Source organism: Quercus lobata, chromosome 7, assembly GCF_001633185.2.
Source record: "Quercus lobata isolate SW786 chromosome 7, ValleyOak3.0 Primary Assembly, whole genome shotgun sequence".
Classification (NCBI taxonomy): domain Eukaryota; kingdom Viridiplantae; phylum Streptophyta; class Magnoliopsida; order Fagales; family Fagaceae; genus Quercus; species Quercus lobata.
The window spans coordinates 41341774-41355172 of record NC_044910.1 but is presented as its reverse complement, the minus strand read 5'-3'; the positions used below and the strand labels follow the sequence as shown (position 1 = coordinate 41355172).

The window sequence follows — 13399 nt, the reverse complement described above, 5'->3', positions numbered from 1 at the left end:
ATTAACGTAGCATTTTGATTCACTTAAGTCGAATTCGATCCCCTTTCGTCTACTGTTCAATTCGGTCACTTTGGTCCAACAACCATGATGATGGTATTATCTTTAAAACCCAGATTAGATTTATCAAGTTGCTATTGGGTCCTAATATAAGTTGTTTCTCACAAACAAATTATAGAAATCGAACATAATTAGGCTTGTTTTGGATGTAAAAGTTTCTGATCAAATAGTCATACTAATGATTTGGGAGTTTTTGTTTTGATAGTATGTCCTATTGTCAGTCGCCTAATCGTCTGGTTTGTTGGATTCAGGAAAGATGCAAGGAAACTTGCAAATAAGAGCAAATTTATAACAAAATGATAATGAGCATAACACAAAAAAAATACAAACTATATAAAAAATACTGGCCCCGCTTGGTATGCAAGTTTAAATACATGTTTTCAGTTTTTAAACATTATATATATTTTCACACACTTTTTCACCTACATGTATTTTCAAAAAAACTAAAAACTGTTGTTTAAATACACGTACCAAACGGGCCCAAAATTTGGTTTTTATTTAGGTGGAAGGGCAAATAGTAAATAAAAAATTATATAATATATTTTTTAATTTTAAAAATATATTAAATATAGGTAGATCAGGTCTGGTTAGACAGATTTGTAAATCTCATGACTCGAACTCAACACGACCCACTGTAAAAATATTTATGACCCAACTCAACCCACCAACCCTTAAAAACCGATCCAAAAGTTGAGTCGATTTTGGTAGATTCATTGCACACTCCAAATTTTACCTTGTTTTATGGGCTTTTTTATATGAAGTAATTCAATTATACAAGTTGCTTTTTATTTATTAAAATGATGATGTGACATTTATTTATTAAGATGAAGATGTCAAATTTTTAAATGCTAATTTTGTGTTAAAGATTTTGGGTTTTTTTTTTTTTGATTTTTTTTAATTAAAAAAAAAAACTGATCATGAAATTCCAGCTATTATTTAGTGATAAAATAATATGGGATGAGGGAAGGTTTCCCACAGACTGAGATCAGGTGTTATAGATGGCTGAAATTCAAAGTTGCAAAAGGTAACTTTAAATCTCAACCACTGATTGAACATTTTTTTTTAATATTTCTTCAAAAACTTTAAATCTCAACCATTTTCTCACTCAGTTTGTCTTGCTTCTACAACACTCTTCCTCTTCTTCCCTTTGCCTAGACGTGACAAAATGGGGATGTTAGGTCAATCAGGTTTGTGGGTCAAATGGGTCGCGAGTCAAAACATGTCATTTTTAAACGAGTCAATCGGGTTGCATGTCGGGTCGGGTTTACTTGTATTTTTCAAACAAGTTTTTTTTTTTTTTTTTTTTTTTTTTTTTTTTTTTTCAATTACAAAAGAAATCAATGACAACCTGTTTAAAGAGAATAAATAAAATCAATTAAAGAAATGAATTGCACTTAATGCGGCTTGTTAATATCCTTTAATTCTGATAGTTTTGAGCATGATAAAAATTATTTATAGTCATAAATTCATGATGGAAAAAGTCTTCAATGTTAATAGTTCACTGTCAAAATGCATATAATTACAAAGTTTATATCTTCAAAAAGAGATAAATCTTAAAACAAACAAAACAAGTAAGCCAGTAAAGTAACAAGTTATTAGTCTTCTTAAGTACATATCTGCCAGTTGCATTTAAAATAATAGTAAAGTTAGATTACTTAAAAAGATAAACTAAAAAAAAAACAAATAAATAAATATAACACATTAAGGTGGGGTTCGGATTGGACCTTTGCGTTTTTTTTTTTTTTTTTGTGCATGAACAGTAATATCACATTATTTTACTATGCAGGAAAAAAAAACTGTTCACACACTATTTATGTACTGTTCATGTAATATCACATTATTTTACTATGCAGGAAAAAAACTGTTCACACACTATTTATATACTGTTCATACACTGTTCATGAGTTCTACGATACTATACATATATTTAAAAATTATTTTGTTACAGTATTTTCAATTTTCGGTTTCAACCAAAATAAGTTCAACCAAAAATTAAGTAAGTGTGGAATGTGTGAAGAAGGGCAGAGGCCGGAGGCGCAAGAGAAAGAGTAGAGGAACTGAACTGAGCAGAGGCTCTGCCTATCTCCCTCCGTCTCTCACTCACTCCATCACATTCAATGACACTCTCTCCGTCTCTCACGCACTCCACTACAACAGCACCGATTAGTAGCTCTCTCCTCTGTCACAGTGCCGTCTCACTCTCACGATTTCAGGTAATCTTTTTATCAATTTTTACTTGCTTTAATGACCTAATAATTAACATATGCCGAGATTTTAGATTAAATTTTTTTTGTTCCTAAGACTTGCTCTATGTGTTTGTTTAAATTTCTCAGTGAACACTTTTTAGTTTGGCATTGAAGGAATATCATATCATTATATTTTATTTTCAAGTTCATGTTCATGTTAGTAAAAGATTGAGATAATGTTAGAAGATTGTATAACACTCATAATTTCTTGCCATGGATTCATTTGAACTAACAGAGAGTATTCTATGGCTCCTCCCATTTCGCAAGTTCTAATTTCTGGGATGAAGGGCCTCGGTGCTGAGATTGGTATGTGATTTCATGGCTGCTGGTGCTTTTTAGTAATGCTACTATTAGTCTATGTTACGATAACATAAATCATATGTCAATGGCATGCAATGGCATTAATAGTTGTGATATTGCATTAATTTGCATTATAAAATTTTGGGGTTTATGTTGTTTGCAGCGAAGAACCTTGTTCTTGCTGGTGTGAAGTCTGTCATGTTGCATGACGAAGGTGTTGTGGAGTTGTGGGATTTATCTGGAAATTTCATTTTTTCCGAAGATGATGTGGGTAAGAATCGTGCCAATGCTTCTGTGCAGAAATTGGAAGGGTTGAATGACTCTGTGGTAATTTCAAGTTTGACAACTGAATTGACTAAGGAAAAGCTTTTGGATTTTCAGGTAATGTTGTCGAGTTATTTAATCATTGTTGGTTAAGGAAATTGCATATGAATGGGATGCTTGACTTTCATTGGTAGTACTTTATGTTTGGAACCTTAAAAAAATTTGTTTGGTTGTACTTGTTGATGCAGTGGTAGAAATTAAGGTAAGATTAAGAAGAAGAAGAAAAAAATTAAACTATTTTTGACATCATAGTATTGGTTAATCAATAATTATGCCAAGAGATATCTTAACACATAATACACTTGCATCATGGAAAATGCTACTTGGTGGTAAGACATTTGATTCATTATGGTCATAGCTTATTTCCTTTACAATTGTTCCATCCTCAGAGAGGTTGGACCTTGGCATGATGGCAAGTGCCCTCTGCCCAATTGATCTGTTGCAGTTACCTATGGACTACCTCTCCTAGATGGTTGCACAATAATATGTGCATGCAGATTGATGGATGCTAGAATGGGAGTTCATCTAACATTGGAGGAACTAAGCATTTTTTTTTTTTAATTATAAAAAAACATCCATCTTTCATTCTTTGTATTTTTGTTTGTCAATATACATTATTTGTAATATAAGTCAACATAAAGCGTCTTGGTGGGTTTCATTTAGCTCGATTGATAAAGTATCTTGTTGTTGAGCAAGCAAGAGATGTGAGCTTTAAACACCGCCTACATAAAAAATCAATTGGTATATTGGCCTAATGATAAAGAGCAGCAATCATCATAGAGCGAACATCATAGGTTGAAATTCTATCATATTTTGAAAAAATAAAGTGTCTTGAAAATAAGTTAATAGGTACTATTAAACCTGACCAAGCCTTGTTGAGAAAAATAATGTCTGTTTCAAGTTCTGAGATGAAAACAACAAGGGTTGGAGAGTTTGAACCAATTACACAATTATCATATGTATGAAATTGCTACAACTAAGCTGCAAATGGATAGTATTTAAAATCCAATAAATAACTGTGTCATAGATTAATTGTTTAGAATATATGAACCAATGGCCCAACAAATGTTCTGATGGTAGAACTGGTCAACTATTTCCTTGATCGTTGTCCAAGGAACTTCAATGCTTCTTGGAGTTATTAAGTTGGAAAATGATGTATCACAACTAAAGAGGGGGATATGTGGATATATGAAGTCATGTTTCACCTCTTTCTAGATATTTCTATCAGCCTGATAAATGTTTCTAGGTTGCATAATTCTGCATGTTATTTGTGACATCTGAAATTGTTCTTTTATCAGGTCAATGCAACTTGTATAGTTGTGTTAGTGTGTTTACTTATGAGTTTGTGAAATGTATTTATGTTTGTTCTTTAACTGCTAGATGGACAACATGATTTCTGCAAAATGTAATTTGAATCTTGGAAAAGATGCATTTGCTTCAATTCTGATTTTGCTTCTAATTCTATGCATGTCTTTGGCATTTGAATTTTTACAGGTTGTAGTTTTTACTGATATTTGCTTGGAGAAAGCATTTGAATATAATGATTACTGCCGTAGTCATCAACCTCCAATCATCTTTATAAAATCTGAAGTATGAGGCCTTTTTGGTAGCGTGTTCTGTGACTTTAGCCCTTAGTTTCCAGTATTTCATGATGAGGATCCACATACAGGTATTGTCACACAGGTGAGGCAACCTAATGTAAATTTTAAGCCATTGCGAGAAGCACTAAGGGACCCTGGTGATTTATATCTACGTGACTTTTCCAAGTTTGATCGTCAACCCCTCCTACACCTGGCATTTCAAGCGCTAGATAAATTCATAATAGAGTTTGGACGATTCCCAGTTGCTGGATTAGAGAATGACGCTCAAAAATTCATTTCTTGGGTCATTGAAATCAACAAGACCTTTTCAGATGGGAAGCTTGAGGCGATTGACCAAAACCTTCTTCGTCATTTTGCATCTGGTGCTAGGGCTGTGCTGAATCCCATGGCTGCAATGTTTGGTGGTATTGTTGGACAGGAAGTTGTGAAGGCTTGCTCTGGGAAATGTCATCCTCATTTCCAGGTTAGTCACGTAATTTGGGGATTGGTTTTGAGTGGATCTTGAAGCTTGATAGATTGATAGTTGGGTCTACTTAAAGCTTTGCTTTGTCCAGACTATGGATTGGGGCTGCTTTACTAATTGAGTGAACCTTTTTTTCCCCTGCTGTCTTGAGTTTACCATCAACTTACATAATAATTATAAAACTTTATCCTATGTCATAGAAGTTCTGACATTTTATATTTTTAACTCAAATGTTATTTAAAATTTTCTTTTCTGCACAGTTTTTGTACTTTGACTCAATTGAGTCCCTTCCCACGCAACCCTTGCATCCTAATGATCTGAAGCCCTTGAACAGTCGTTATGATGCACAAATTTCTGTGTTTGGATCCAAGATTCAGAAGAATCTGGAGGATGCCAAAGTGTTTATTGTAGGATCTGGCGCACTGGGGTGTGAATTCTTGAAGAATTTAGCTGTGATGGGGCTTCTTGTGGTAAACAAGGGAAGTTAATAGTTACAGATGGTGATGTTGGGAAATGTAACCCCAGCAATCAATTTCTCTTCCGGGACCAGAACATTGCGCTAGGCAAGTCATCAGGCGCTGCTTCAGCTGCTTGTTTGATAAACCCTAGTCTCAACCTCAACATTGAAGCATTGCAGATCCGCACAACCAGTCGGGTAGATGATACTTTTCATTACACATTCTGGGAGGACCTGGATGTTGTAATCGATGCTGTGGACAATGTGAATGATAGGCTGTATGTTGGTCAGAAATGCTTATATTTCCAAAAGCCATTATTGGAATTAGGGACCCTAGGTACCAGGTGTAACACCCAGATGGTCATTCCTCACCTAACTCAAAATTATGATGCCTCTCGAGATGCAATTGAAAAGCAATTTTCCTGGGACACAGTTGACTCATTTCCTCACAATATTGACCACTGCTTGGCATGGGCTTGATATGAGTTTGAGGATCTGTTTGAGAAGACACCGGCTGAAGTGAATACTTATCTAATGGACCCAAGTGATTACATATTCGCAATGAACAATGCCTGCCTTAGAGAGAAGCTTAGATTTAACTGACAACGGGAGGCAGAGAGAGAGAGGAAGACATATTCCCAATGAAGACTTCAGTTGCTTAGGCTAGGGACTTCTTGGAGTGTGCTATTGAATTTCTTGACAAGGAGAAATGTGAAGTATTCCAAGATTGCATAGAATGGGCTCGTCTGAAGTACTTATTCTATTTATTAAATACATTTATTTAATTAACATTATATGATCACATTTTTAACTAAGTGTCTAATGGCATGTATTCTTGGAACCAGGTTCGAAGACTGCTAACCGTGTGAAGCAGTTAACAGATGACTATCCTGAGGATGCCACAGGATCTGATGAAGAGTCATTCTGGAGTGCTCCCAAGCATTTCCCTAGCCCACTGCAGTTTTCAGTTGATGATCCCAGTCACTTTTATTTTGTTCTGGTAGCATCTGTTCTACGGGCAGAGACATTTGGCATCCCAATTCCTGATTGGATTAAGTCTTCTACAAAGATGGCTGATGCTGTTAACAGTGTGATAGTCCCTGAGTTCCAGCCTGATGTGGAAGGAATTTTTAAAGATGATGCTGTAGCTATCAGGGAGTTGATCATGAAGTTAAACGAATGCTGGATTCAGTTGCCGCCAGGTTTCAAGTTGAATCCAATTCAATTTGAGAAGGTTAGTTTCCTTTCTTCTCTTATTTTCTCCCCTCCCTACTCTTTCCCTCTTCCCTCCTGGAAGTGTTTAGAATGTGCGCATTTATAGTGGATTTTTTTGGACTTTTACAATCATGTATTAAAGTTCTTGTATATATAGAGTCGTGCTACAGTTCTTATATATATTGTCATGTGTGTAGTTCATAGCTGTACATAATTGATTTTTAAAGTTATGCCCTTTATGCCCTTCTTCGGGAGGTTCATTTTGATGGTGGGTTGGGTCATGTGTTTGGCTAAGGATGAGAGGAGGTAGCTTTTACCTTCCAAATCTTACATTAGGTCAAGTTCATGTGTTTGGCATGGTGCTCAGACCTTTTTGAAAAACCATTTCTGAAGGTCTCCAAGTTGATAAATCGGTTGCCATATTTAGGCTTGTTCATCCCGCAGTATTCTTGGTACTGATATGATAAGACACCATTGTTATTCTTATAGTATTCACTTCATACTGATGATCTCCTTCCTGTTTTCAAATACAGAATTCTGTTAATTGGTGTTTATTTAGATTCTATGTTAGAATCATGCATCTAGGTGGTTGGATTTTTTTTTTTCTCCCTTGTAAGTATTGGCCCCAAGGGGAGGGAGAAGTTTTTAGTGCACTTAACATTGCTTCTAGATGGCTGACTGTGACAAGTTTGCTAAGAATCCATATCCGATTTCAAACTTTTTGGACTAAGACTTGGTTGTTGTCAACATATTTTCTTGATGCCCAGGATGATGACACAAACTATCATATGGACCTAATAGCTGGACTTGCAAACATGAGAGCAAGGAACTATGGCATCCCTGAAGTTAACATGCTTAAGGCCAAGTGGTGGATCATTCCAGAAATTGCAACCTCCAGTGCCATGGCGACAGGTCTTGTCTGCTTGGAGCTGTACAAGGTTATAGATGGAGAACGCAAATTAGAGGACTACCGAAACACCTTTGCTGACCTAGAACTCCCTCTTCTCAATAGTCGAGCCTGCTCCTCCTAAGGTGATCAAGTACAAAAACTTGAGCTGGACTGTGTGGGACAGATGGATTTTCAGGGGCAGTCCAACTTTGAGAGAGTTTCTTCAATGGCTGAAAGACAAAGGCTTGAGCATTTTCGAGATTTCTCACAGGAGTGTCCCACTTTATAACAAATTCAACAAAAAGAAGAATCTTGAGCTCATGGATAGGAAGTTGGTGGATCTGGCTAAGGAAGTGGCTGGCTGAGGCAGATCTACCTCTATATCGGCATCACCTTGATGTAAAAGTGAATTGTGAGAACCATGATGTCGATATAAGCAATAAATTCCGTTTTATCGATTACCCACCTGTTACGATTTGCTTTAGGTAGGCATTTTGACATACTCAAATGCATGGTGTTACAATCTTAGGATAAAACCCTGCTTTTATTAGAAATTCAATTTACTTGGCATGGGATGCAAGTTATGATAGTGTTAACTCCTTATCTGCATATATAGTATCGATTATTGTTCAATACCAATATTGGCGTTGCTTTGCTTTTGAGGTTGAGCCATGGTTTTGTGGTTGTTTCCTCATGTCCTTAATCTACTTTCACAAAACTACACTTTGACCCCCAAACTTTCATAAATCGCTCTTTGTTTGTCCCTAAGGTCACCAAAATCTCTTTTCAATTTCTTTAAATAAATGATGTGTCTTCTTTGTCAATAAATTCACATGTTGGTTGATTACATTTGCATGATATTCTCTTTGGAATTCACATGTTTATCCATGACCCACGAATAAGCCAACAAATCCCCCATCGCCTAAACACTAATCTTTCCATTAGGGTTTGTTTTGCATGATGATTATAGGAAGTTCTAAGTGATGAATTGCTAATGGAGTGAGGTCAATTTCTTGCATTTAGTATAATTTCTCTATGCATGCCTAATTGCACTTCCTCGCATGCTAGTATCTCACAAGCACATGCTTTTTTTACATGCCATGCATTCTCACATCTTCACATGCTCACACGTCCATGAATACTCACACCCTCACTTGTTTCCTTTAAAGCTAAATGCCAAATAAATGAGTCACATTTCAAATGATAGAAAGTTTATTCTATTGTTTAATGAAAATGTATTTGTGTGCAAAAGCAATGAAATGAAACAAGGCGGCGAAGAAGGAGCCACAAAGAGGCATTGCTCTATTGCAGGAACCAGAGAGAGGAACAATGACAACATTTCATTTGATATCAATGAGACACTGCTGCTGCTCTTCACTTCTCAAGTTACAGTTTCTAGGATGCAAGGCGGCGAAGAAGGAGCCACAAAGAGGCGTTGCTCTATTGCGGGAACCATAGAGAGGAACAATGACAGCGTTTCATCTGATATCAATGAGACACTGCTGCTGCTCTTCACTTCTCAAGTTACGGTTTCTGGGATGCAGGGCCTCGGAGCCAAGATTGGTACGTAAAATTAATCTGAATCTTAATATGAAAATAATAATTGTGATGTTGCATGGTTGTCATAGAAATTGGGGCGTTTTGTTGTGTGAGATGAACAGTCCTGGTGTAAGATTGGTTTTTAAACTCTTGTTTTGACCTTGTGCGAATGGCTCTTAATTGTCCCTGTGTTTGTTTGTTTTTATGTTTTTCATTCACAAAATAACTAATTTATAATTGTTCATTTAAATTCTTATTTTTTTTGGTTTGTTTTTTATGTTTTTTATTCACAAAATAACTAATTTATAATTGTTCATTTAAATTCTTATTTTTTTTGGTCTAGCCGTTGATTCCAGAAAAAGAAAGACAATGGATGCTGATGAAACAGAATATTCAAGCAAAAGAAAGACAATGCTAGCTGCTAAAATGGAACAGCATATGCAAGTTGAGCTCTCCTATCCTCCTTTTATCATCTACCCCCAACAATACCCTGGCTGTTAGTCTATGAAGGTGATGATCAAGAGAGTCATACTTTTGTGGACATATCAACGAATTGATTCTACAAAAATAGTATTCCGGAGATGCGTGGTAAGGTAATATACAGTAGCAGAAACTCATGGCTGGTGTAAAAGACTGCTGTTTCGATAGAGGTCTCACTTTTTAACATTGTCTCTAAGGATTTGGTGCAACCACCATAGTTGTCATCGTGTGAGACTATGGATATTTGTTTCCTTTTGTCATCACCAAATGAAGGTGATTGTTGTGTTATCTTCATTAATAGCTTGTCAAATACATTCTACTATTGGAAACCTAGAGAAGGGAAATTTCATGAACAACGGTTTCGTGTTGAAGATTGTAACATAGTTGCTGCTACTGTATTAAGAGGTGCAATTTACTTTTTAGCATTGATAATAATTGAAGACCATGAAGACTGTAAACAGTATGCATTGTCATTGTTTACAGCTGTCTTTGTTGATTCATTGTTGCGCTTTGAGAAATTTACAAATGAAAATTTGCCATCACATGGTGATAATTCATCCGAAGAAGTTGATTTTCTTTTTGAATCTACTGGTGGGGAGCTCTTGTACCTTCATAGCTCGAGACATGGAGTCATGGTACTGCGAAGGTCGACCTATGAAGATACAAGAGCTCCCCACCAGTAGATTCAAAATGAAAATCAGCTTCTCCGGATGAATTATTACCATGTGATGGCAAATTTTCATTTGTAAATTTCTCAAAGCGCAACAATGAATCAACAAAGACAGCTGTAAACAATGACAATGCATACTGTTTACGGTCTTCATGGTCTTCAATTGTTATCAGTGCTAAAAAGTAAATTGTACTTCTTAATATAGTAGCAGCAACTATGGTACAATCTTCAACATGAAACCGTTGTTCATGAAATTTCCCTTCTCTAGGTTTCCAATAGTAGAATGTATTTTACGAGCTGTTAATGAAGATAACACAACAATCACCTTCATTTGGTGATGACAAAAGGAGACAAATATCCATAGTCCCACATGATAACAACTGTGGTAGTGGCACCAAATCCTTAGAGACAATGTTAAAAAGTGAGACCTCCATTGAAACAACAGTCTTTAACACCAGCCACGAGTTTCTGCTACTGTATATTACCTTAACACGCATCTTCAAAATACTGTTTTTGTAGAATCAATTCGTTGATATGTCCACAAAAGTTTGACTCTCTTGATCATCACCTTCACAGACTAACATGAGAATGAACTTGGGGTGGGAATATTCAGGAAGATAGAATATGATTTGGGTGAGGGGTGAGGTGCCATCCATGTAGAAAAGGGAAGTTGGACGTGTAGTTTTATAGCTAATACAATAGCCGAGTAGGTAGTACAAAGTTACCAATCTACCATTTCATATTGCTAAAATTACAATTTAACAAATCTTTGAAAATTACACCTTAACCGTAGGGCTTTGTAATATTCAAGTCTTATTTATATCTTCATATAATGATTAATATATCTGGTCATTTAATTAGTAAAATGTATACAATCCTTAAAACATAATCATTGCTATAATCTTTACAAATTTTAATGATAGATCCTTTAATATATTTCAAAAATGAGATTAAATTCTATAAGGATGTGGTGTAAAACTCATGTTTTACCCCTCCAATCCCAACATGCCACGTTATCTTATCACATATTTAAGAATAAACACAATCACACTTAATCAATTCTAATAACCATATATACATCTAACCAAATTGGGAATCTATCGAGATGTTATTTGGTGTGGTAGGATGTATTGAATTTTAAGTAAAATACTGATGTGGCAATCATTTATTGGATGGTGTAAAACATGGGTTTTACCCCCCATCCTTATAGAATTTAATCTCTTCAAAAGTACCTATAATTTATTCAATGCTATTATAAAACATGTTATATAAATAAATTTTATTAATTATAGAAAACTAGTCACTAACTCGTGCGATGCACAGGAAAGCTATTGACTATGAAAAAAAAAATCCAACAATGAATAAATAGTTTTTTTATTTATTAGTGCTAATGTGAAAAAATGTGAGAACTTAAAAATAAGTCAGAGGCTTCGGTTTTATAATATATATAGATTAATGCATGGTCAAATTGATATATAACTCAAAATGAAAGTATGTTTGCATGTGTTATATGTGCATTGGAAGTAGAGGTATTTATAGGACGTTGCTTCTCATCAAATTTCATGTTTTGATCAATGTAGAATCATAGGAACAAAGACCTGAAACAATACTACATGTCATACAAAGAAGAATACCAACCAAATATAAGTTTTGTACTAAAGATACAAGTAAAATTGTACAAACAAATTGATTCCTATAAAACTATTTTATGCTCAAAGTTATAAAAACATTAATCCAAAGAAAACTCATCCAAGCACCGAGATTCAAAACTTTAACACTAACCTTAAAATAATATCAACCATTTCAAGCTTTTAGGAAAAATAAATCTTTGGTTACAAAATAACCATTCAACCACAAATTCTAAATACAAAAAAGGAAATATGTGAATTAAGAACATGCAAATACATGAGAGAGAGAGAGAGAGAGAGAGAGGAACTGTTGTTGTGGTGAAGTTAATTTCCTTGCTGCAACCCCTAAACTTCATGTATTAGAGAGATATTTTTTGGGAGAAAAATGTATTAGAGAATTTGAAAGAGAAAATCCAAATATAACAAATATATAGAGTTGAAATTTTTGACTGTTTTATTTATTTATTTGTTTTGAGAATACTAGTATTTTTAACACACACACACACGGGGAGAGGGAAAAAAGTTTTTTCAAAGAAATTTACAGTGGTGTATATCCAAAAGGGTCTGACTGTTTTATTGAAAGAAAAGGAAAGGATGTATAAGATTTATTAATTTTTTTGGTAACAATCATATATCAACATATGAAAGGTTGGATAAACCCATAAAATGTAACAGTTAAAAAGAGTAAACTTAAAAAGGTAAATGGAGTCTATCATGGCAACACAATAGGAAGTATAAATAAATGCTGAATGAAAACGAAGGAAAATTATTGTGTAGTCCCGAAGTACTATAAATACGTACTCTCTCATCTCACATGAATGGTGGGTTTAACTAATTAAATTCATGTAGGACCCACCATTTATGTGAGAGGAGGAGTATACATTTATGATACTCTGAGAATGTCTAATAATTTTCCAAAAACAAAAAAGAAAAATATTGACAACTTAACATTCAAATGGAAACAAAAAATATAAGGTAATATCGATTCATATGCTGATAAAGAAGGAGAGAGAGAGAGGTGTAGAGATATGCTTAAATGGAACGTCAAGGGTCATTACTCATTATGGTAATAGGAAAATGAAAGAAGAGTCAAGAGAGTATAGATATTATGGTAATAGGAAAATGGAAAAAGAGGAAAGAGAGCATAGATCTTTAGGTTTATGGAAAGGGGAAAAAATATAAATTGTTTTAAATCTAATTTCATAATATATATAATTAAAATTTTGTTTTAGGAGTGATGGAGGGGGAAAAAACCCCCAAAAAAAAAAAAGAAAAAGAAAAGAAAAGAAAAGAAAAAGGAAAGAGTTTTTTATTTTATTATTTTTTTTTCTCTTAGGAAACTATAGATTTTGTTAGGGGTGATTTAATTATGGTAAAACATGACTTTTGGGTTACTTAAAAAAGATCTAAGCAAAAAAAGGAAAGGAAAAAAAAATTTGATGGAGTTTTTAAGTTTATAGTGGATATCAATCAATATCAATATATATATAAATATATATATATATATATATATATATAAGCAGAGATCTC

The 13399-nt window shown here is 34.4% G+C and overlaps 1 pseudogene; it reads left to right on the top strand.

The window, feature by feature from the left end:
• Positions 1-2091: 2091 nt before the first annotated feature.
• On the top strand, positions 2092-10254 carry LOC115952057 (annotated as a pseudogene).
• The last annotated feature ends 3145 nt before the right edge of the window (positions 10255-13399 follow it).